This window comes from Raphanus sativus, chromosome 6 (assembly GCF_000801105.2).
Source record: "Raphanus sativus cultivar WK10039 chromosome 6, ASM80110v3, whole genome shotgun sequence".
Classification (NCBI taxonomy): domain Eukaryota; kingdom Viridiplantae; phylum Streptophyta; class Magnoliopsida; order Brassicales; family Brassicaceae; genus Raphanus; species Raphanus sativus.
This window is the reverse complement of record NC_079516.1, coordinates 29,639,240-29,663,176: the sequence shown is the minus strand read 5'-3', so window position 1 is coordinate 29,663,176 and position 23,937 is coordinate 29,639,240. Positions and strand designations below refer to the sequence as shown.

The following is a 23,937-nucleotide window of genomic DNA, read 5'->3' as shown; positions in this document are numbered from 1 at the left end:
TATTCTCAGAGGATCCTGCACACTTGGAACGTTCAATCCGCAAAGACCTACGCTCCGCATCGATCGACAGAAACGCAACACCGTCGACTGATACTCACGTTCAACAGTCGATCGACACTCAGACAGGACCGTCAACCGATAACGTTCGCCGATCCACATCGTTCGATACTTCTAACCGTATATCGATCGACACTAATCCGCGAAGCATGGTCGCGATTGTTATTCTCACGCAGGGCGAGAATGGAAACCTGTATGACCAAGATGGTCATCTGCATAATGCAACAGGTCAGAAACCAGATGCACAGGGAAACATAATCCCTGAGCCAGAAGCTGAGGCTACAGGAGAAGCTCAAACACGATCGTTGGCAGACTATAACCGTCCAGACGAGTACTACACCAACAGATCAGTTATCCGACTTCCAGAGATTCAGAAGCCGAACTTCGAGCTCAAGCCTCAGTACTACTCTCTCGTGTCTCAGATACCTTATTCTGGGCAATCACACGAGCATCCTATGGACCATCTGGAGAGGTTCGAGGATCTTATCGCTGCTATTCGTATGGATGGAGTCCCCGAGGACTACCTACTCTGCAAGCTCTTCAAATACTCACTGATTGGAGAAGCTTCACACTGGCTCAAGCAGCTACCTACAGGATCACTGACATCCTGGGCCGACATCAAAAATGCATTCCTGCGTAATTTCTTTGATGAGGCACGTGCTGAAGACTTAAGAAGTAAAATCGCCACTTTTGCGCAAAAGCCTAGTGAGACTTTTAAAGACGCGTGGATCAGATTCAAGTTCTTCCAGCGAGACTGTCCACACCATGGATTCAATGAAGTGCAGCTGTTAAGCACTTTCTACAGAGGTATCACCTTACGGTATCGGATGGCTCTTGATACTGCTAGTGAGGGGAACTTCAACACTAGGAATCCAATAGAGGCTGTGAGACTTATTGATAACCTAGCCAACAACAGCAGCACCAAGAACACTGACTCTGACAAGAAGAAATCGGTTGCAGCCATCGGGGAAGACCAGATGAATGAAGTCAGAGCCAAGATAGATGCTTTACATGCATTTCTGGGGCAGCCAGTCTGCTCAGCTGAAGAAGGAGAGGCTAGAGAGGATGATACAGAGGAAGATGTGAACTACATTGGAGGTACTGGATTTCAGAGATATGGAAACCAGAGTGGAAACAGAAACTTTTTTGGCAGTGGTCAGAAGAGTAACTACAACCATAGTTCACAGTATCAGAAACCCTTCACCAACACAAGGAACTAGGGCAACTCAGCTTACCAAAACCCACCGCCACCCACTCAGGAGAGTAAGTTTGATGCCAAGATTGATAAGTTCTGGAAGGTCAGCAGAAGCTTACAGTAGACTTCAATGGGAAGATTGATTCTGTCTTCAACAATCTGACCACGAGGATAGACACCATCTGCACTCAAGTTAAGAAACTTGAGACACAGATTGTCCAGACTGAAGACTCTATCAGGAGGATTGGAACTTCTAAGGAAGTAGGGGAAGGAAATAGGAAACACCACGTCAATGCTATCATAGATGATGATTTCTGGCAAGTGGTGAAACAGGAGAAACTACAAGAATGAGACTTTGAAGTGGAAAGTTCACTAAGTCTCGGTGGATCACAATGGTGTCGATCGACACCAACTAGTCCACATCGATCGACATCGACGATGTCTTTTCCGGACACGCTTGCGGATTGCAAAGCGGTTAGGATATTGACACATGCTGAATTCACAGTTTCTCATCCATACCCACCCACCCACACCGACGAAGATATCGACCGACGAGACGAGCCACTCATCGATCGACACAAAGAAGAGAACCGTATCGATCGACCCTTTTCTCCATCTATCGATCGACACGCACCTCTCACATACCGAGTGCAACTACCATCGATAGACAGCATCCGAATTACTGCACTCAGACCCACACCGAAACCACAAGCTAACCCTACCAAAATCACTGGTAACCTTTCAGACACTACACCTACATCAGAGGGAACTGAAGGAAGAAGGTTAAGGAGTAGGAAGGAGAAGATTCCTAAGAACCTTAAGAGGGAAGCTAATGAAAAGGAGATTGATGGTTTCACTAAGAGAGTTATCGGAATCCCACCAGAGAAACCTTTTGAGGAGGTTTATTTCACAAAGAGATTGTGGATGTTCTTCAGAGAAACAAGGGAGACTGAAACTGACATTAGGAGAAGGTTTGACAATGTCAGAGAAGATATGAGGAAGAGGATTACTTTGCCAAAGAAGAGTGATCCTGGGAAGTTTGTAATACCCTGTGTGATACAAGGGATTGAATTTCCTCATGCACTATGTGACACTTGTTCATCAGTCAGCATCTTACCAAAAGTCATGGCAGACCATCTGGGCCTGCAAGTAGAGCCTTCACCAGAGATCTTTACTTTCGTGGATTAATCTCAGATAAACTCTGGAGGCTTCATCAAAGACCTAGAGGTACATATTGGTGATGCTATCGTCCCTGTGGATTTTCATGTCCTAGATATCAAGCTAAATTGGAACTCTTCCCTCTTACTTGGAAGAGCATTTATGGCTACAGTAGGAGCCATATGTGACATGAACACCAACAGGATGTGCTTGACTATGATAGATCCAGAGATCCACTACGACCCTGTCAAGCTTGGCAAACCACCAGCCAAACCAGTGGTACAAGAAGATGATACTGGTATCATCGCAGTTTGTCATTGTGAAGTCGAGTACGAGACAGAGTACTCGGGATCGATCGACAGTACTTTAACGTCATCGATCGACACTTACAAGTCAGAGGAGATCGACAACAACTATGGATCATCGATTGACAGAGACCCACCAGATGATGAACTCGATCTACCAGATCATTGCTACCCGAATTTCGCCATCCCACCCAACCGAAAGGAAGATGATTACTCAGTAAGGAATTGGGCGGATAGCGGATTTCATGAGAGTTTTGCAGTAGACATAGCCACCTCTTCCCACAGTGGAGACCACAGTGAAGAACATGATGCAGACTATTGGGAAGAGAGAGAGCTTGGGAAAATTACTTGGAGAATGACAGATTTGCAATTCGATTCCCACAATCGATCGACATCAAACGCCCACCATCGATCGATTATCTACTTCATCCTGCAAAACGACATCGTCCATCGATCGACATTGCCAGTATCATATCGATCGATATTAACCCGGACGACTTGAAGGACAAAATCGGAATTTCACCGATTAGGGCAACACATGGGTATAAAAGGTTGACAACTCAAGCCGCGAAAATTCAAAACTTTTCACCTTCTACCCAGCAGCTTCCAACATTCAGAGATTCATCAATGGAAGACTGCAACAACATGTTCAATCGATCCAACCGTGCAGCTAGACGTGCCATCGATCGCCACCACCACACACCCATCGATCGACACCTTAAACAGAGCTCAAGCGAGATCTCATGAACCTCACGATATCAGGAACGTTTCACTAACACCTGATGAATTTGGAATTTTCAGGGACACAGATGGCTATGCAAGAGCTATGGATGGAAGAGTTCTGCACATAACCAGAGAAGACATAGCAGACATCCTCCAAGTTGCTAATGGACCAGAAAACCTGTTCACACAGCAACCTAGCCATCCAGACATCCTAAATCACGTCCAGGACAACCACAACACCAACACAAGGGAGGATCCAGTTCCTCAACACTTCGGTCCACCTCGACGAACACCATCGATCGACATCGTTTCAACACCATCGATCGACGGCGGATATCCCGGATCGATCGACAGACCAAGAGTCAGATCGCCCGACAGACGATTGGAGTTTGGACGACGTGCCTTCAATACTGATGGATCCAGGAGATTCAAGTGGGAGGCTAAGGATGAATATGGTGTCTACAGAGATGAGTTTGGCTATGCTAGAGGAGTTGATGGTGAGATCATCCATGTTACCAAGGAGCAAGTAAAGAGACTTTTGGATAGAGCATCCCTTTTTCACAGAGGTTCTTACGCCTTCCAATACACACACGCCCTTACCATGCATACACACCACCACCAGTGCCCTACAGTAGAGAGGAGGTAGATGATATGGTGATTGATGTATGGAGAGCTCAGGCGCACCTTGAGGCAAACATGCACACAATGGTGGAAGACACTTTCCAGCCTTTGGATGTCAGTTACAAGGACTTCCAGAATGATATGGCTGAGATAAGAGTGGAGCTTGGAAACATATTGACCATGCTTGAGAAAGAGGCTACGCCACCAGTATCGACCGACAGTGTACCTGTACCATCGATCGACACAGGCAAGACTACACCCATGGACCGGCCAGACTGTTCATCACCTAAGAAAGATGAATGTGAGATTGCTTACATCAATACACGGATTGGAGACGTCTACAGCCCTCTCAACAACAATGTCGAATGGTTAAGCAAAAGGATAGATCTTCTACAGAAAGAGTTGGACACAATTCGCCAGAATGACCAAGCTCAGAATGCTACTTTTCCATCGATCGACACACATTCTTCATCATCGATCGACACACATTCTTCATCATCGATCGACACGAGGTTCGCAGAACTGGAAGATAGGATGAAATCGTACATAAGGAAGGATGAAATTTTCAGTTCACCTATCATGCGGTTCCAGGCCACAATGTCACAACAGCTGAACGAGCTACAAAGAGACATGAGCATAGTTCAAGATCATCTTGGCCTTCGTGACAACACGGCAACATCGATCGACAGGCCTAGACCAACATCGATTGACATCGAGCCACCACCAGCGAGAAGAGAATGCACTACAGCAGCGGTTGATGAACTTCGACATGAGTTGTACGAGGCTATGGATGCTATGGAGAGGAGACTCCACGGGACCTGTGATACCATTGATTATACTGTTAACGAACGAGTTAACAGCCTATGCAGAACTACTCGCCATATGAAGAGCAATATACGTACTCTGCAGTACCAAGGACAATGCTCGCAGTCGATCGACAAAGTGGATTCTGAGTCGACCGACATACCCCTCAGCGAAATGACCGACGCGCATCTCGTAGCATCGATCGACACCGAGTCTTTAACAGACCGAGATCAGTTTATTCTGGACAGGATCGATGCATTACAGAGTGAGCTGAAATTATTATCCGTACATACCTACCAGACCATCGACAGGAAAGTTGACAAAATCAAATACATCGAGAATTCTGTGAGGAAACTTCAAGATACAGTCCTCCAGATAGATAAGAAACAACTACGAGCGGATGATGCCACAAGAAGCTTCGTCGCCACATGGTAAAATAGTAGGAGACACAAGATTGATGATTGCTGTCCGGCAATCAGCAGTTTCTGCACCCCATGAGTCACTCACCTACCACAGTCAAGCTAAATAACTATAACCAAGCGCTGAGTGGGAGGCAACCCACTATTAGGTTTTATTTTTCTTTATTTAATTTTATTTTTCATTTTTGCTTTTATTTTTTTTTCGGATTTATTTTGCAGTTTTTATTAGGTCCAAGTAGAAGGATAATTCCATCGACCGACATTCACCATTCATATCGCTCGACACCACACGACCATTACCAACGATCGACGTATACCACTACGAATCGATCGACATCTTGTCGATCAGGTTTATTCATTCTAACTTGTTATATTTATTAATTATGTTTTATTTATTTACCTCACCACCAGCTGTGTTACACTGGGACAGTGTAATTTAAGTCTGGGGGGGGGGGAAGTTTACTAATATGTCTTTTTATTTTGGTTTTTATTTAAATTGTTTTTCAAAATTATGTTTCGCATAAGTATTATAGGAACATTGATATGAATTTATATTTGATTGTCTGACCACTCTTTAGCACCATTCTAGATTACTGATTGCAGATAGTACTAAAGATGCTAAAGTGGATCAACTTGCCATCTATATTCACTAGCTAAGATTGTTTGAAGGAACCAAAGCTGACCTCCAACACTAATACGGACTTATTTGCTTGTCTTGGGGCTTGGATATCACTGGATCGGAATCTTCATACAAGTCTGGAAGGTAAAAAATCTGTGTGTTTCTGGTTTCCTTCCTTCTCTATCTTCGGCATCTCAAGATCTAAGTTTATGTTATAAAAGATTGAAATGATTTCTTGAGAGGCAGAGGGGTAGGAGTGATTCCTGCGACCCCAGTATTCTAAATCTCAAGGATGATCACACATTGTGGAAACGAGGGGTAGGAGTGATTCCTGCGACCCCATTATTCGCTACACTTTGTCAAAAATGTATGAGTTACAATGCAAATGTCAATGAGATGGACTAGATGACCTATGTGGCATCGAAACCTGTTGAAATTGAAACTAATAAGGGATTTAGAGAAGAGAGAAGAGGGGAGAAAGGAGTCAGAGAAGACTACCTGTGTGTTCAGATACTTGTTTGAGTTGAATCCATGTGTCCTTTGATCGATACTCCCAAGGTAAAGCTTACACTTTTATTTTATGTTAAGATATGAGGTTAGTAGAGGGGAACGTCAGATAAGAATTGCTAAGTTGTTGACTAGATGAGTTTGGTTGCTAAGCTAGGATAAGGCATGATGAACTTCTGTGATTAGGATGTTTAGACATGAATTGCAAACCCATAGAGTGATGACTTTAATATATTGAATCCTTAAGTTCCTGCTATTTCCAAACCTTTCCAAAGACTACTGTTTTTGCTTGAGGACAAGCAAAGGAGTAAGTCTGGGGGAGTTGATATACCATGGATTTCACCCGTCTTTAACCATGGTATACTAGTATTTTATTATATATTTAATCTATTTTCTAGCCTGTTAGGTATGTTTTCAGGTTCAGGAGCATTTTGTGAGGAAGTGATATTTTTGGAGCATTTTGGAGTACAAGAGATGATACACCCGAGTTGACCATTCAAGACTAAGTCGGAAGTCAACATTGCGATTATAATCGATCGATACTCATCCCGAGTTGTCGATCGATGTAGCTGAGAAGATCCGCGTACTAGAAGATTATAATCGATCGATACATGTTCAGTGTTGTCGATCGATATCGAGGACGAAATTGTTTAGCCGACTACTTCACCAAGACTTCACCAAATTACAATATTGCCCCTGACGAGTTTTTAACCTAATGGAAATGCTTAAATACTCCTGCTAAGTGTTTTTTAGGAAAGAGTTTGAGACCTTGAAGCTTGAAGCTTTTAACAACCCTCAAAGCAGAGAGTGTGAGAGAGAGACTAGAGTTTTATTTGTTTGAGAGAGATTGGAGAGATTTCTCATCTCCTTTTGTATTTCTACTTTATTCTATCTATGCAATTCTTTCATCTATCTATTGTCATGAATTGCTTAGCTATGTCTGAGTAGTCTACTTGTTAGATCTAGGGTTTAAATAGGTTTGTGGGATTAGCCCCAAACTATAATTGCTAAGTTGTGATACTCATCAAATGGATTGTACCCTATGCTTGTTTTAGATTAGCTAACTAGAACATAGATCACTAGGATCTTAGATTATCTTGAATTATCCATTTGAGCGATGCATGTTTCCCGTTGAGAAGAACGACAGTTCCTCCTTGAGACCTTGTGGTCATATTCGGCTCGCGCCTAGGCAGATCTAGAAGCCGTCGATCGATATCCAGACAGGTGAATCGATCGGCGCCGCGAAAGGTGTATCCCTCGATATCTCAAAAGGATATCGACCGACTCTTTTTCTGTGTCATCATGCGAAAGGTGTGGCCAGAGATCTAGATATTTTAACCAGTGATTCATCACATATGTTAAGCGGCTGAGATCTATAGTATCATGCAAGCAACTTATTAAAGCATTTATAGAAATTATAATCTCCATTCCTGAATAGAAACCCTATGTCTAGCACTCTTTATCCCATTTAAACAACCCATCTTATTGTTAGTTAGAGCAACTACCTTGCTCATTTTAGGAATTGTTATTTTCATTTCTATCATATAAACCAACCTTGCCTAGGATTGATTAGTTGATTTTATTTAATTGGTTCCCTAGCTCCTCGTGATTCGATCCCTAAGTACTACAGCTGTACCTCTTATTTGAGAGAGTAAGCTCTACTGGGTAATTTGAGCACTATCAAACGCCTTGGTCTTCTCCTTGTAGATCTTAGAACTCTGATAGGCCAGATGCCTGATCTCTTCCAACTCGTGGATCTGAATGGTTCGCCTCTCCTTGGCGGGTTTGATGTCGAAGTTGAGTTGTTTGACAGCCCAAGCCGCCTTGTATTCTAACTCAACAGGTAGGTGGCACGCCTTGCCATAGACCAGATGATAGGGAGTGGTCCCTAAAGGGTTCTTGTAGGCTGTTCTGTACGCCCAGAGAGCATCGTCAAGCTTAAGGGACCAGTCATTGTGGGTGGTGTTGACAGTTTTCTGCAGGATGCTCTTGATCTCTCTGTTGGAAACTTCCACTTGACCACTTGTTTGGGGATGATAGGCGGTTGCAACTTTGTGTTTCACACCATTCTTGCTCAGCAATCCTTGGAACAACTTATTGATGAAGTGAGTTCCACCATCGCTTATAACCACTCTAGGCACTCCAAATCTTGGAAAGATGATGGAGGTGAACATCTTGGTTACAACTCGCGCATCATTGGTTGGACTAGCAATCGCTTCTACCCACTTGGAGACATAGTCCACAGCAACCAAGATGTACTCGTTCTTGTGAGAGACTGGGAATGGTCCCATGAAATCAATCCCCCAGCAGTCGAACACTTAAACTTCCAAGATATAGTTCTGAGGCATCTCGTTTCTCTTGCTTATACTCCCCATCCTTTGGCATGAATTGCATCGTGATATGAAAGCGTGAGCATCTCTGAACATAGTGGGCCACCAGAAACCGGCTTGGAGGATCTTGGATACTGTTTTGAAGGTGGCAAAATGACCAGCATAAGAGGAACCGTGACAGTGGTGAAGGATCCCTGGAATATCAGCCTCTGGAACACATCTTCTGAAGATCCCATCCTTACCTTGCTGATATAGATACGACTCATCCCAGAAGTTGTGCCTCGCTTCCCTTAGAAATTTCCTCTTCTCATTCCCAGTGAACCTCAAAGGCTCTTTCTCAGCTGCCAAGAAGTTGGCAATCTCAGCAAACCATGGAAGGTTCAGGTACTGCTTCTGGATCACTGCAACGAATGCTCTTTCTACGCGAGAAAAGTCCTTGATGACCGGTGACGACTGTTCCAAGTTGCACAGACCAATCGCGTTGACGTATTCCATCAGTTGTTCCTCGTCAAGAACTGTCTCATATGACACTTTCATCCTAGAGAGATGATCTGCCACTCCATTATCAACCCCCTTCTTGTCTCTTATCTCCAGATCAAATTCTTGAAGCAAGAGGATCCATCTTAAAAGCCGCGGTTTAGCATCCTTCTTCGTGAGTAGGTACTTGAGAGCCGCGTGGTCTGTGTGCACAATCACCTTTGATTCAACCAGATAGGATCTGAACTTCTCAAAAGCGAACACGATGGCAAGGAGCTCCTTCTCTGTGGTTGCGTATCGGCACTGAGCTTCATCTAAGGTCCTGCTTGTATAGTATATCACGTGAAGCTTCTTGTTTTTACGCTGTCCAAGGACCGCTCCCACTGCAAAATCACTTGCATCTGTCATGATCTCAAAAGGAAGATCCCAGTCTGGAGGTTGGACAACTGGTGCACTGACTAGAGCTCCCTTGATCGTGTGAAATGCGGCTAGGCAGTCGCTGTCAAAAGCGAACTGAGCTTCTTTGCAGAGCGACCGAGTGAGTGGTCTCGCGATCTTAAAGAAGTCCTGGATGAACCTCCTATAGAAACCAGCGTGTCCCAAGATATTTGCCTTGTCCACCTCAATGCCTTTCTCTGATATCTTGTGTCCCAGAACAATCCCATCCCTGACCATGAAGTGACATTTCTCCCAGTTCAGCACCAGATGCTTCTCCTCGCATCGCTTCTGCACAAATTTGACAAACATACATGAAAGGAGCTTCCATATATGCTGAAATCGTCCATGAAAACTTCCATTGTGTCTTCGATCAGATCAGTAAAAATAGACATCATGCAGCGCTGGAAGGTCGCTGGAGCATTGCACAAGCCGAAGGGCATCCTCCTGTATGCATATGTTCCATAAGGGCATGTGAACGTCGTCTTCTCCTGATCGTCTGGGTGGATGAGAATCTGAAAGAAACCTGAATAACCATCTAAAAAGCAATAGTAAGGGTGGTTAGCCAATCTCTCAAGCATTTGATCAATAAAAGGAAGTGGGAAGTGATCCTTACGAGGCGCATCATTAAGCTTACAAAAATCAATGCACATGCGATGACCAGTAACTGTTCTAGTAGGGATCAATTCATTTTTTTTCATTTGTTACCACAGTGATCCCACCCTTCTTAGGTACTACATGCACAGGACTAACCCACTTACTATCAGATATCGCATAGATCACACCTGCTTCTAGAAGTTTCATTATCTCTTTCTTTACAACATCTTTTAGATTTGGGTTTAACCTCCTCTGATGTTCTACAGAAGTCATTGATTCATCATCCAGGTGTATTCTATGCATGCACAGATCAGGTGAAATGCCAGGTATGTCAGTCAGAGAATAACCCAGTGCCTTACGATATTTTCTCAGTTCACACAAAAGCAGAGCAGTCTCGGCATTGTTCAGGTCAGCATTCACAATGACAGGATATGTAGAGTTGGGTCCAAGAAATGCAGACGTGAGTCCCTTGGGAAGGGATTTGAGCTCTACCTTTGGAGCTTTCAGCTCGCTCCATGAGTCATCGGTCTGAGCTGCCGGAACAGACGGGTTCTGAGGCGCGGTTGTTCCAGCCGATGTGCTGGACTCGATGTTCTCTCCTAGACTTTTATTTGCCACCATCCTTTCAATACTCCTGGCTGAATCCTGGAACTTTGCATAAGCATCATCATCAACACTCTCTAAAATCTGCTCGGCTTCAGCTCTGACTAAGGCGAGTTCAAGAGGATCATCGGTGAGAATTTCCTCAATCATTCCCTCATGAGGCTCTAGCGGATCACCATTTTCTTGGACAGTAAAGGTTTGTCCATCCAGCATCGGCTTCTTGAGCATCTGGTTCATCTCAAACTTCATCACAATATCTCCAAGATGGAGATCAATCTTCCCTTGTCAGACATCAATGATAGCTCCAACAATGCATAGAAATGGTCTGCCCAGGATCAGGGGATCCTTTGACTCCTCCTCGAGTTCCAGAACAATGAAATCGGCCGGGACCAGTGTGTTCCCAACCAAAACTTGAAGATCTTCGAGGATCCCAACTGGAGACTTCACGGATCAGTCAGCAAACACTAGGGACATCCTGATAGGCTTGAAGTCTGTGTATCTAAGGCGCTTAGCCACAGAATAGGGCATGAGGTTTATGCTTGACCCTAGATCGACCAGTGAGCATGAGAAGACTGTTCTCCCAATCTGAACCGAGAGGACAAACTTTCCCGGATCACCCAGTTTCTTGGTCCTTTTATTCTGGAGCATTGCACTGCACTCCTTAGAGACAATCAGAACTCGCTGTCATCAGATATCTTTCCAGATATCAGTCCCTTCACAAAGCTACGCATGGATGGTATCATCTGGATCGCACTCATCAGAGGGAGCTTGACAGTTAGGTCTTCCAGCATCTTCCTGCACTTCATCTCTTCCTTATCCTTGCGAGTTACCTTAGCTGGAACAGGGTAGGGTACTTTTGGTACATACTAACGAGCAGGAGAAGGTGCTGCAGTCGCTGGAACAACCCCAGCGGCTCGCTCTGCTTCAGTCGGAACAGTCTCAGTAGGTTGTTCTGCCTCTTCCGCATCTGTAGGTACATCTTCAGGCGGTTGATCCGACTCCTTATGCTTCCCTTCCTCAGCCGATGTGAATTTTCTGGGGTCCAGATCAGGCAGTTGCTTTCCACTCCTTAGACCCACTGCATTGCACTCCTTAGGGTTTTTATCTGTTTTTCCAGGGAGAGTTCCTTGCTGTCTCTTCACACTCTCAGCAGTCTGAGCAATCTGAATATCCATCTGTCGCATATGGCTTGAGACATTGTCATACTTGGCACTCAGGCATACATATGATTCATCCTGGTGTTGATGTCGTTGGTGACCTGGTTCAGTGCTTTTCCTTGGATCTGCTGACCTTGGAGCAGTTGACTCATCATATTTGCGAGGTTCTTCATGTCATCATGCAGAGCAGTCTGAGCCGGTTGTGCAGCCTGCTGATTAACCGACTGTTTCTGGCTGTGGAACTGGGCATTCTGAGCAGGGTTGAGGACAAAGGTTCTTCCCTAATTGCCATGAGGCCTTTGGTATCCATTGTTCTGACCCTGATTGCCTTGAGCTTTATCGTCTGGTTTAGGGGCATTGAACAGGTGGGGATTATTCCTCACGTTAGGGTTCGGGTGATAGTTCTTGAACTGCCATCCTTGCCCATTCACATAGCTCACTTCATAGTGATCCTCAGCCGACTGATCTGCCTCTGATGTGCCTTCCGCGGTTGCTTTATCCTGAGGGGATTCTTCCATGATGAAGACCTGGTTCTGGTTGCTCTTAATCAGCTGATCGACCTTGGCAGAGAGCTCATCAATCTTGCTGTTTTCAACGCTGTTCACCTTTTTAGTGCGGTCAGTCTCGCGGTTGTTATCAGCTGAGCTTGAAGCCATGTTCTCAATCAATGCGAAGGCACCTTGAGTGGACTGGGTCATGAAATCTCCATTACTGGCTGAGTTCAAAGTGTTCATGTACTCCCAGTCTACTCCATCGTAAAACACTCCCAGCAGATAGTTTTCCTCAAAACCTTGATGTGGGCACTCCCTGCGGTAGACATTGAATCGCTCCCATGCATCGCAGAACGGCTCGTCTACTAGCTGCTTGAAGGTCGCGATCTTCTGTCTCAGATCTGCCGTCTTTGATTTCGTGTAGAAGTGGCTCAAGAAAGCATATCGGACTTGTTCCCAAGTGGTGAGTGATCCAGTAGGTAGGGAATCTAGCCAGCGAGAAGCTTTCCCATCAAGAGAGAAAGGGAACAGAGTACACTTAATGTAATCGGGTGGTACTCCATTCGCCTTAGTGAAACCACACATCTTCTCAAAGTTCTCGATGTGGTCCATCGGTATCTCAGCAGGAAGTCCATTGAAGATCTTCCTTTGCACCAGATTTATCAAGGCTGGCTTGATCTCGAAGTCTTGCCTAGTGCACGGTGGAGGGTTGATGGCAGATCGCGTAGCAGGCAGATTACGCAGTAGGTTTCTCTGGCCGATCGGAACAACCTCCTCCGGTTGGTTCTGCTGATTCGCAGCATTCAGAGCAGCTTGCTCGGCGTCAGCTTGCTGCGCTTGGATTGTTTGCTGCATCTGCTGCATTTGCTGTTGCATGAGTGCAAACGCAGCAGTGAGATCATCCTGGTGATCACCCATGTTGGTGTTCGTATGTCATGCTCCTGGATCATCAGCTGAAACAAATAATTAAACACGAGTCAGATATCTTAGACTAGATATGAAACCGAAAATTAGAGGTAAAAAAATCTGGTCCCCGTCGCAACGGCGCGAAAACTTGATACACTAAAAATGAATCCTTGCTACTGCCAAGTTAACAGTTGCAATTGTAGTACTTGAGATTCAAATCCAGAGGACCAGTCTACACTCTAGCTCTATGAGTTCCGAAATCAAGCTAAGATGAAGATATGAATTTGGTTATAAAGTGACAATAGTTAACAAGCAAATAAAACACGAGATTGATTCAATTAAACAAGGGCTAGCCTAGGGCATTTCATTGGGTGTTGAATTGGAGCCAAACAATTATTCAAGCGCGATGACGTGCTTTCTAGAACTCGGATCACTCAGCTGGAACACTCCACTGTCGTGGCAGTGATCGCTTTGCAGATCGATCTCACCACCTAACTGTCGTTGGGATGAGGATCGATTGCAAGCCTTAGAGAACAGGTCCGATGAGTTCACTTACCACCCTAATATCTACTTTCGCTGATTAGGGATACTAAGCTCATTCAATACATGTCAAGTTATCTCCTAAGCGATTAACTAGGTGATGAACTAGTGATCTAACATCAAGTGATCAGGTTAATGAAAGCGTTAAGAACAGTATGAATGAAGAACAGTTTAGAATTGCTTATCTATGTTAAGCTCATATCTCAACACCCTAAAAACCCTAGGCGAGCAAGGCTACTACTCGATCATGATGCAGATAATCAAAGACATAAATCCTGAATAAAATTGCATAAGAACATAGTATGAAACAAAAGGGTTCAGATGATCTTCTCTATGAGAGGATGGATTCTTCTCCCTTACAAGTTGCAGATCGCAATATCACAGTGTTCTCTTGTAAAACTAGCGTAAGACAATAATAAAATGATAGATGGCGTTTTTATATGGAGGCGCCAATCAGAAGATATGAGATTAGGGCAACAGGGCTTTAATTCCCAAAATAGAAGTTTCCATATTCGTCGGGAACAATCTCCGGATCACTCCGTCTGCTTGTTCCGCTTGAGAGAGAACATTCTCGGGACTGTTCTACTTGAGTGTTCTCCGCAGAATTGCTCCAAAATGACATCTTTTCGTCATGCACCTTCTCTTCTCTCTTCTACTAATTCCAGACCTGTAAAAGGCCAAAAAGGACTAGACTGACACGAATTAGTGACTTGAAACAAATGTAAACATATATACAATGATGTGAAAAACACCATATATCAATTGCTATATCTATTTTTTAATGAAACTTGTATAAATATTGTTCAGCTTGAAGATCCTACCTTAGTGCCCGAATGTTTTACTGATTTGATTGGCAAAGACTTCACCTTCGGAGTCTATGTTGAGAAAGAAAATGTTGCCTATGGTGCTGAAATTTATAAGGTGGGGAAAATCTACAAAGACAAAACACCCTCTGTTTCTAATGTAATCACTACTGGTCAAGACAATAAGCCTTTGTCAATTACTTATGTTGATGAGGTACCATTATCTAAACTAATATCTATATCTATGTACTCTTCTCTGTTGTTTTGTCTTAATACTATTTATTAACTCCATATGATATAGGGCTCACATGACATAAGTGAAAGTCAAGAAACTGCAGATCCTATTTCTACACCATCCAGTAAGAGAAAAGAAGAGGAGACTAACGAGCAGGGTGATCTAAGTTCGACATCAAAGAAGCCTTGCACAAGGCTTATCAAGCTTGAGAAGGTCGAGCAGGCTAAGAAGAACGATTGAAGACTCATTTTGAATCGTTTTATTTTCATTTGAATTTCAGTTATTCTTGCTTTTCTATTTAGAAATACTTATTATGGTTTTTGTTTTCCATCATTGTTAACATTGGTTTTTTTATATTTATGTTGGAGTTTTTGCTTAATTGTTATTTTCAATATACCCAATTCGTTTCACTATTATTGAAATACACAACTATTGTCTTTTAGTCAGCTTAAAATCTATAGCATTGTTCAGAACAATTTGTTTTTCACGAAAAAAGTATCCCTCTTTTATCATAAAATAATATTTTGGGATGATATGTCAATCAGCTTTTCTTTTTTTAGACATTTACAATATGCAATTTTACTTTATGTGATATAAAGTTGATGTATCAATGACACACTTGTGCATCTCAAGAGGCATGCACCACAAAACGATTTTCAACATATTTTCTCACCTATTTAAATACCAACTCTCATTACCTATTCTTCATCACTAAATTTTATCTTTTGGCTTTCCTCTACAATAAATGTTATCGCACTAAACACTCAGAGTTCTACTTCTTCCTCTTTTTCACATTCTATCTGCCAAAAATCACACTTTTACAGATGAGTTCTCAAGTTTCTGTGAACAACGATGACATCATTAACAACACCGGTGATACCGATGACTACGATAATTACCTAAACCCGGAAACGCACACCTATTTCAAAAACCTAAACCTGCGTTATTTTGCTTGATGTCCAATCGAAATGATCGATGAAAACAGAAAGCTCATGGAGCTTTGCTTGGAGCATGGAAATCTTGAGGCTCACTACATTGAAGGCATTATTAAATACTTCACAGACAAAGACAAACACAAAGGTCTTTACCATCTACGCCAATCGTCCATAGGCAACAATGACAACGGTACGTTTCTCTTTGGTTTGTTAATGCTTTCTCTAGGTTACTATCCTAGGGGTAAGAAGTATTTGGACAAACTCAATTGGAGAGAGAACCCTATTACGTCGGATCAATGATGGGAAAGAATCAAGAACTCACTACTCTTCATCCCTATTGAGTATGAGACCTGCTACTATACTAATATGGTTAATCTCCGGCCACGCAGAAGCTGCCATCCCGAAGATAATATGGCTTTGGTGTGCACTAAATTTTATTACTACAAGAGGTGCAACCTCTTTTATCAATTTGCTGGAAATGCAGTCTAAAAGGGCGGTTTATGTGGTTTATCTATTCATCTATGCGATAACTATCTATATGTTTTATGCTATTTTCTCTATGTAATCTTCCTTTGCATGTGTTGTTCTTGAAACTTCCGTTAAATGTAGTAGTTACCTTTGGGTTTTTCTATGTTTATCTATTTATATGTGAAATGATCAATGTATTTTGAGTTAATTGTCTATGTTTAATATGTTAGTTATCAATATCTTTAAAGGTCGTTTGACTATGTTATTGTTTGTTACTATAGAGATATTATTGTAAAATGATATTGTTTTTAACACATGTATAAGTGAAGTTATTAATATCTCCAATAACATGATTTACTATTGTATAACATGAATCATCATATCTAACTTTTTGGTGAAATAGTTTTTGGTTGTTATAGAACATACCTTATCACCCGAGATGTAAACAATCTTTGTACAAATGTGATCACCATCGTTTCGGTTATGTGTGGTTTGATCAAAAAACCATGTGATACCTATAGATAACCATAGTTTGTTAGTACCAATAATTGTGACCTAATAAAAGTTGTTACCTAATCAAGATACTTATAAATAACATAAAAGATTTGTTAGTTATAAAGGATGTAAATATATGGTATACCCGAGATTTCAAAGTAAGAGAATATCCTCTAAATATCTATGCACGCAATCAATCCTTATGACCTAGATTTTGAGTCTCTATATAAGATAGCTTTGTACACATCTCACCGTAAATAAGAGAAGCTACTATGGCTATGGTTACAAACAAAAAATAGATATGTTGAACAATATCAAACCATATAAGGTGGGTTGGAAGATTGAAGTGAAAGTAATTGAGTCGTGGATACAACCAACACGGGATGCTGGAGACCACACAATTGAGTTCATTTTCGAAGACAAAATTGTATTTCTTCCTTATCTATACTATTATTTTAGGCGTATTCATTGTAGATCTACATCCAAAATACGATGTATCGTTATTTTGTTATTGTAGGGAGTCAGGATACAATGTACCTGTCAGAGTGTATTTGCAGATCGTGTTAAGAATTTGATTGTTAGTCACTGAAGGTTAGTGGAGAATTTCACCGTCGTTATGAATGTCGGACTTCGCAGAAGAACAGCCCATAAATTCAAGCTCCAAATCAAAGATATTACCATCGTCACGGACCCTTCTCTGACAACCTGCGAGGTATTACCTTAGTTTTTTTAGTACTTGCTTATTAATTAGAAGAATTTTTCTCATAGCTATTATTCATATGATGATTTTGTTTTCTAGATGATTGACCATAACAAAGACTTTCATTATGGAGGTGTTTCAACCCCTCCTCCATCTAAGGGTAAGGAAGGAGATGCTGATCTTAATGATATGAATTCTTCAGCCAAGAAGTTATGTGCTAAGATTGAAATCTAGCTGGAGACGAGAAAGGATGATTAGTTTAGATTTTTTGAGATTTTTTAATGTTTTCTCCGTTCCAGTACTTTGATTTTTTATCATACTTTTAATCAATAAACTTTGCTTTTCCCGCAATCAATCCTTAGTACAAACTAAACAATTCTACCATGTCCATAGACTATATATGCTAAGCAAGCAATACTGACAAAATACCTTTGATAGTGAATATTTTGCAATATTGTCATGCTTTCGGCCACCACTTCAGCTCTCTTCTTTTTAAACCTATAAACATAAATTAAAACACAATGTTATTATTCAATCGAAATAAAACCAATAGATGTAAACCAAGTGTATTTAAAAAACAACAAAATATTTATTTCAACAAAATATTCATTTCACATGTCAATAGAAGTTGAGTAACTAAATATTGACTAACTAAATATTGAGTAACACGTATAATTAACAAGTAAGATACTAAAAGATTTTTAGTAAGATACTAAATAGTTGATTCTGAAAATATAATTTCTTTACACTATTTTGAGTAACTAAATATTTAGTTAGATACTAAAAGATTTGTGCGTGTACCAGTTAACCTATATTCTGGCAAGACATTACTTAACTACTCATATCTACACATTTTACGTCATTTGGAGTGTTGCCCAGGCTTCCAATGAGGAACACGAACAAAGAGGTCCCTTCAGGACGAAATAATCTTCTATCAGCGCAAAACAGAAAAAGAGAGAGAACACCAAACACAAATGAATCCGAGAACACACTGACACGAACAGCCAACATGAACAACATTACAACTTCTGTGTCCCTGAGCAAATTATTTCCTAGAGTTCTTTCTGATATATCCAATATTCATCCTCAATCTAGACCCTCTCCATTTGGTATGAACATTTTATTACTACCATGGCTATATATATATACTTTACAGAATGACTGCCTGTGATTTATTGTTTATGTTTCGCATAATGGGAACCAAAGGGATGATAATGCTTTAGCAAAAAGATTTAAGAGCACGTCTGATAAGAATCTATGTGAGTTTACAATCAGTTCTGTCGTTATATGTAATAGATGTTTGAAACCACCTTTTTGACACGCTGTTTTTTTTTTTAAATTAGCCCAACATGATTGGGTTAATTGATATAAATTCTGCTGCTCTTAAGAGAAAAAGATCTACAACAGCATATGTGTCAGACAGTACACCCACCTCTTTTTCCGGGAATAAGACAGGTTCCAAACAAGGAGTTCTGTCTGATATAACTAATATCCTTCCATCTACTGTCAGCACCTTGCCGAACACGCTTCAGACACCTTTTACCAGTGGTTCATGTGTATCAAAAATATCTACGCAGGATATTATATAAAAAACTGATGTATACCTTATTCAGTTGTTTGCCATTTCAATTGTTTGAGAGGGGGACTAACTTCTATTGTCTTTTACAGATAAAGGGAAAGGAAAGCTAACGAGAAAGACTCGAACCAAGAGTATAAGGAAAACATTGGAACTACAGTTTGACAATTGTCTAGATGATTCGTCAAGTGAAGATGAAGAGAATCAAGCATACCAGTACGACTATGAAGGTGTAAAAGTCTTATTCATATTAGATGGTTTTGTAGCAGTATTTTTTTTTTTAAAACATAAAACTATAAGTTGATCTTCTTTTATATTTTTTTTGTTATGCAGAAGAGTGTGAATTATACAAAGATCAATTTTACGACTGCAGTAGCGAAGAGAGTGACTCAAGTGATGGTGAAACCATAATCTGCGACTCAATGTTATCTCCAGATACTGATCATTGCTCACACAATGTCTTGCCGAAAGCGACTTCTTCATCTACGCGTACGCGTATTAAAAAACGTACAACTCAGAAAGAGTATGGTGATACACTAAAAATGAATCCTTGCTACTGCCAAGTTAACAGTTGCAATTGTAGTACTTGAGATTCAAATCCAGAGGACCAGTCTACACTCTAGTTCTATAAGTTCCAGAATCAAGCTAAGAAGAAGATATAATTTGGTTGAAAAGGGCGATAGTAAACAAGCAAAATAAACACGAGATTGATTCAATTAAACAAGAGCTAGCCTAGGGTATTTCATTGGGTGCTGGATTGGAGCCAAACAATTATTCAAGCGCGATGAAGTGCTTTCTAGAACTCGGATCACTCAGCTGGAACACTCCACTGTCGTGGTAGTGATTGCTTTGCAGATCGATCTCACCACCTAACTGTCGTTGGGATGAGGATCGATTACAAGCTTTAGAGAACAGGTCCGATCAGTTCACTTACCACCCTAATATCTACTTTTGCTGATTAGGGATACTAAGCTCATTCAATACATGTCAAGTTATCATCCTAAGTGGTTAACTAGGTGATGAACTAGTGATCTAACATCAAGTGATCAGTTTAATGAAAGCAGTAAGAACAGTATGAGTGAAGAACAGTTATGGATCGCTTATCTACGTTTAGCTCATGTCTCAACACCCTAAAAACCCTAGGCGTGCAAGGTCACTACTCGATCATGATGCACATAAACAAAGACATAAATCCTGAATAAAATTGCATAGGAACAGAGTATGAAACAATAGGGTTCAGATGATCTTCTCTATGAGAGGATGGATTCTTCTCCCTTACAAGTTGCAGATCGCAAATACTCAGTGTTCTCTTGTAAAACTAGCGTAAGAAAATAGAAAATAGATAGATGGCGTTTTTATATGGAGGCGCCAATCAGAAGAAAAGAGATTAGGGCAACAAGGCTTTAATTCCCGAAATAGGAGTTTCCATATTCGTCTGGAACAATCTCCGGATCACTCCGTCTGCTTGTTCCGCTTGAGAGAGAACAGTCTCGGGACTGTTCTCTTGAGTGTTCTCCGCAGGAATGCTCCAAAAGGACTTCTTTTCATCAGGCACCTTCTCTTCTTTCTTCTATTAACTCCAGACCTGTAAAAGGTCAAAAAAGACTAGACTGACACGAAAATTAGTGACTTGAAACAAATGAAAACATATATACAATGATGTGAAAAACACCATATATCAATTCCCCCAGACTTAGATCCTTGTTTGTCCTCGAACAAGGCAAGTACCAAGAACAGGGAGAAAGGTTTGAAAGCGTGGGAACTCGCTTATTCTCAGCAACCATACTCTTACCACAAATCTCTGAACCATACAAGCTGTAGATTAGGACCACACACACTTACTGAGAACCCCCTGATCGCTGTTCGAAGATCGGCTCCTTACTCTACATCTCAACTTGAAAAGGCAACACTTTCGAGACAAAACTCCTTATGTTCAATTAAGATCAGCGTGAGCTTCTTGTCACAGGCTCTACTCAGAGAGAACGGGCTAGGTATAGAACAGGCTAACTTTTATGGTGGAGTTCAAGAGTGTTTAGGGTTTACCAAGAGCGGGTGCAGGATATCGCACAAAATGGTCGTGAGAGGACGGCTCCATTGAGGTCCACAGTCCTTACTCATCTCTGCCAATCGGACTGCTCTCTGATAGATCGATCATAGGACTGCTCTGCGTGATTCAACCTCCCCTTCAGAACACTTCACTGAAACCATCATTACCTTCTCAACTTCCCCAGTGGCATGCATCATAGATTCTTCCCTTTCTCGTCACCAGTAAATCAAAGCAAATTTTTTTTTTTTTTATATTCCTTTTTTTTATATATATATACTAAAATACAAAATGCTGGGGTGACGAGCAAGGAGGTAACAAGTGATGTACATGATGCCACTGGTGATTCATTTTGGTATGTTCTAGCCACTTACTTCTTCGTTGTTCTCTATGGTATCGGAACAGGCACTTCGGTTGTTCTCTTTCGTACCGGAGCAAGCACTCCGGTTGTTCTGCCTGCTTCCAATGTGTGAGCATTGATGAGTAAGAACTGCGTCGATCCTTTCCTCTCCGACCTTTTTGCACATATCTGCACATAAAGTGCTAGAAAAGCAAATGCATGAGGGTGGAATAAAAGGTCAGCGTTCAAGGTGGGAACTAGCTAAAGATGAGCTAGCCACTCAGGAACAGCAAGAGGGATAAAAATCGGATAAGAAGTCCTGAGTGTAGTTCTCATTCTACTCTGATCTAGTGCCCATGACAAGAAGAATTAAAGTCCAGATTAGGTTCAGAAAAAGTGGAGTTAAGTCTGCCCAGTGTAACCTGATCGGTATAGAACTTCTGGAGTGTCAAATGAGATAAGTCAGGGTGTTCCAGGTCCATGTGTGGCTCTTTCATCACTGCTAAGGTCACTGAATAAGAAGGTTAAAGCACGAGGTGGTTAAAGAGCATCACAAAATAAGGTCATGATTCCCACAATAGTTTTGACTGACTCGATCCTAAAGACTGACTCGATAAAAACATAAAAATGACACAAGGACTGACTCAAAAAGCACACAGGCGAATATAGTACAATCGCTCCCCCAGACTTAGTTCACACCATCCCTGGTTGTGAAAATAAATCAGAGGAAGCTGAAACACACCAAACAGAAGCAAATAACATAAAAAAATAAATAGTTCAGATGGATAAGACAAGGGATAGAAATAGTCCTTTCGGACTCAGTCTGAATCGCCGCTACCGGAGTGACCAGCTGTCCTCCTGTTTCGCGGCAGTCTCACTCCTCTAGTCGATGTTCCTGCCTGTTCCTTGCCGGGGCGCCTTGTTCTCTGTGGCGTACGCTCCTCCTGGGCTCCAATGCAGCCGCCTGTGATCGTCCTGAGTATCCTCTTCATGAGGCTGTTGTTCTTCCTCTGGGACTCAACCATCCAGCGTCTGTAGGCGTGATCATCAGTCACATCGGTGAAATCCTCCAAGTCATACTCACCATCAGCCGGTGGAGTCACATGCTCCACATCATCCATGTCTTCGTCATCGTGCTGAACCGGCGCCTTCGGATCATCGCAGAGGTGATCTTCATCGAGTGAGAACACAATGTTCTCCAGGGATAGGAAGTCTGTGAACCCAGGCATAGGGAGCTTGCAGTACAGAGGGTTCCCTTCCTTATCCTGGAACTTGTAGGTGGTCTCGTCGCGCAAGATGTGGCATGCGATCAGGTAAGGAGTATCGATGTACTCCATCTCGGAGACAACCTTGTAGGAGCTGAGGTTGATGTTGAAGTGCTGGAACAATGGTGTGAGCAGACTGCCGCATCGATCCTTCTTATCGTCAGTCCGAATCAGGGTGTCTCTGCGGTCAGCGAACATGGAGATGAGATGGAACCCTGGGTTGGTCTTGACTTCCTTGATCGGGGTGATGTTCTCTCTGCGCATCTCGTCCTCAAGTCCCGTGTAGAGAACCTGGAGCTCTCCATTCGTGATCTTGGAGGTGTACTCCTTCGCGAACAGGACATTGGACATGATCTTGGCAATGATCCGGATAGCAGGGTTCCGGATCTGCGACTGATAGGCCTTGCGAGAGGTGAACTTGCCGACTGCGATGAGATCCCAAAAGGTGTCTGCCGGCTTGAACTTCTTTTCCACTGAAACTCCCTTTGTCGTGTCTGCAATCTCGAGTAGCGCGTTCAGATCGTTGAGAGAGATGGTGCAGAACTTTCCATCAGCCATGAAGGAGAAGGAGCAGTTCTCTTACGTAGGCGCATTGGGGTTCTGGTAAGTGATCCTGCACGTCGCGAGCACTTGCCTGACCAAGTCTGGGTAGAGAACCTGGGCCTGGTAACAGAGAGGCATGAATCCCATAGCTTGCATCGTGTCGAACACCTCAGTGTCAAGGCCTAGAGCGCCTAGTGTTGGCTGGTGCACGAACCGCGTGGGCATGATCTCTGCTAGGAGGAGCCTGTTGTATATCGCTGCCGACTCCTTGTCCCATCCCTCAACGTTGAAGTCAAGGAGCATCGGATCATTGAGGTCGATGGGGCTCGCCCTCATTCTTGTTCGGCCATGGGTAACCAGGTGGAGCACTCGCGGCTGGAGAAGCTGTGCTCTTGGCTGTTCTAGTGTTTCTCATCTTTGGAGGCATCTGCAAAATAACAGCAAAACACAACATCAACACAGTTCGTCGGTTGTTCTAGCAACGATGGAACAATCCAATCTTCTTGTTCTATCCAAGTCCATCGATTACTAGACAACCTACACAAGCCTCAATCTCAACAGTAGAAATCGCAAAGACCAAGAATCACAA

At 42.3% G+C, this 23,937-nt stretch overlaps 1 long non-coding RNA gene and 2 other non-coding genes across 4 annotated transcripts; 1 reads left to right on the top strand and 2 right to left on the bottom strand.

The window, feature by feature from the left end:
- Positions 1 to 721: 721 nt before the first annotated feature.
- On the bottom strand, positions 722 to 829 carry LOC130497245 (small nucleolar RNA R71). Its single transcript, XR_008936252.1, has one exon. It is a non-coding gene; the product is annotated as a small nucleolar RNA R71 (small nucleolar RNA).
- Positions 830 to 12,793: 11,964 nt separating this feature from the next.
- Positions 12,794 to 12,900, top strand: LOC130497244 (small nucleolar RNA R71). The gene has a single exon (XR_008936251.1). It is a non-coding gene; the product is annotated as a small nucleolar RNA R71 (small nucleolar RNA).
- Positions 12,901 to 14,199: 1,299 nt separating this feature from the next.
- LOC130496480 (uncharacterized) lies at positions 14,200 to 18,094 on the bottom strand. Of its 2 annotated transcripts, none has more exons than XR_008935621.1 (4): positions 18,010 to 18,094; positions 17,418 to 17,585; positions 16,812 to 16,900; positions 14,200 to 14,631 (listed from the first exon to the last, which is right to left on the bottom strand). It is a non-coding gene; the product is annotated as an uncharacterized LOC130496480 (long non-coding RNA). The 2 variants fall into 2 exon arrangements; XR_008935622.1 differs by having other exon boundaries at positions 14,200 to 14,611.
- Between the last annotated feature and the right edge of the window lie 5,843 nt (positions 18,095 to 23,937).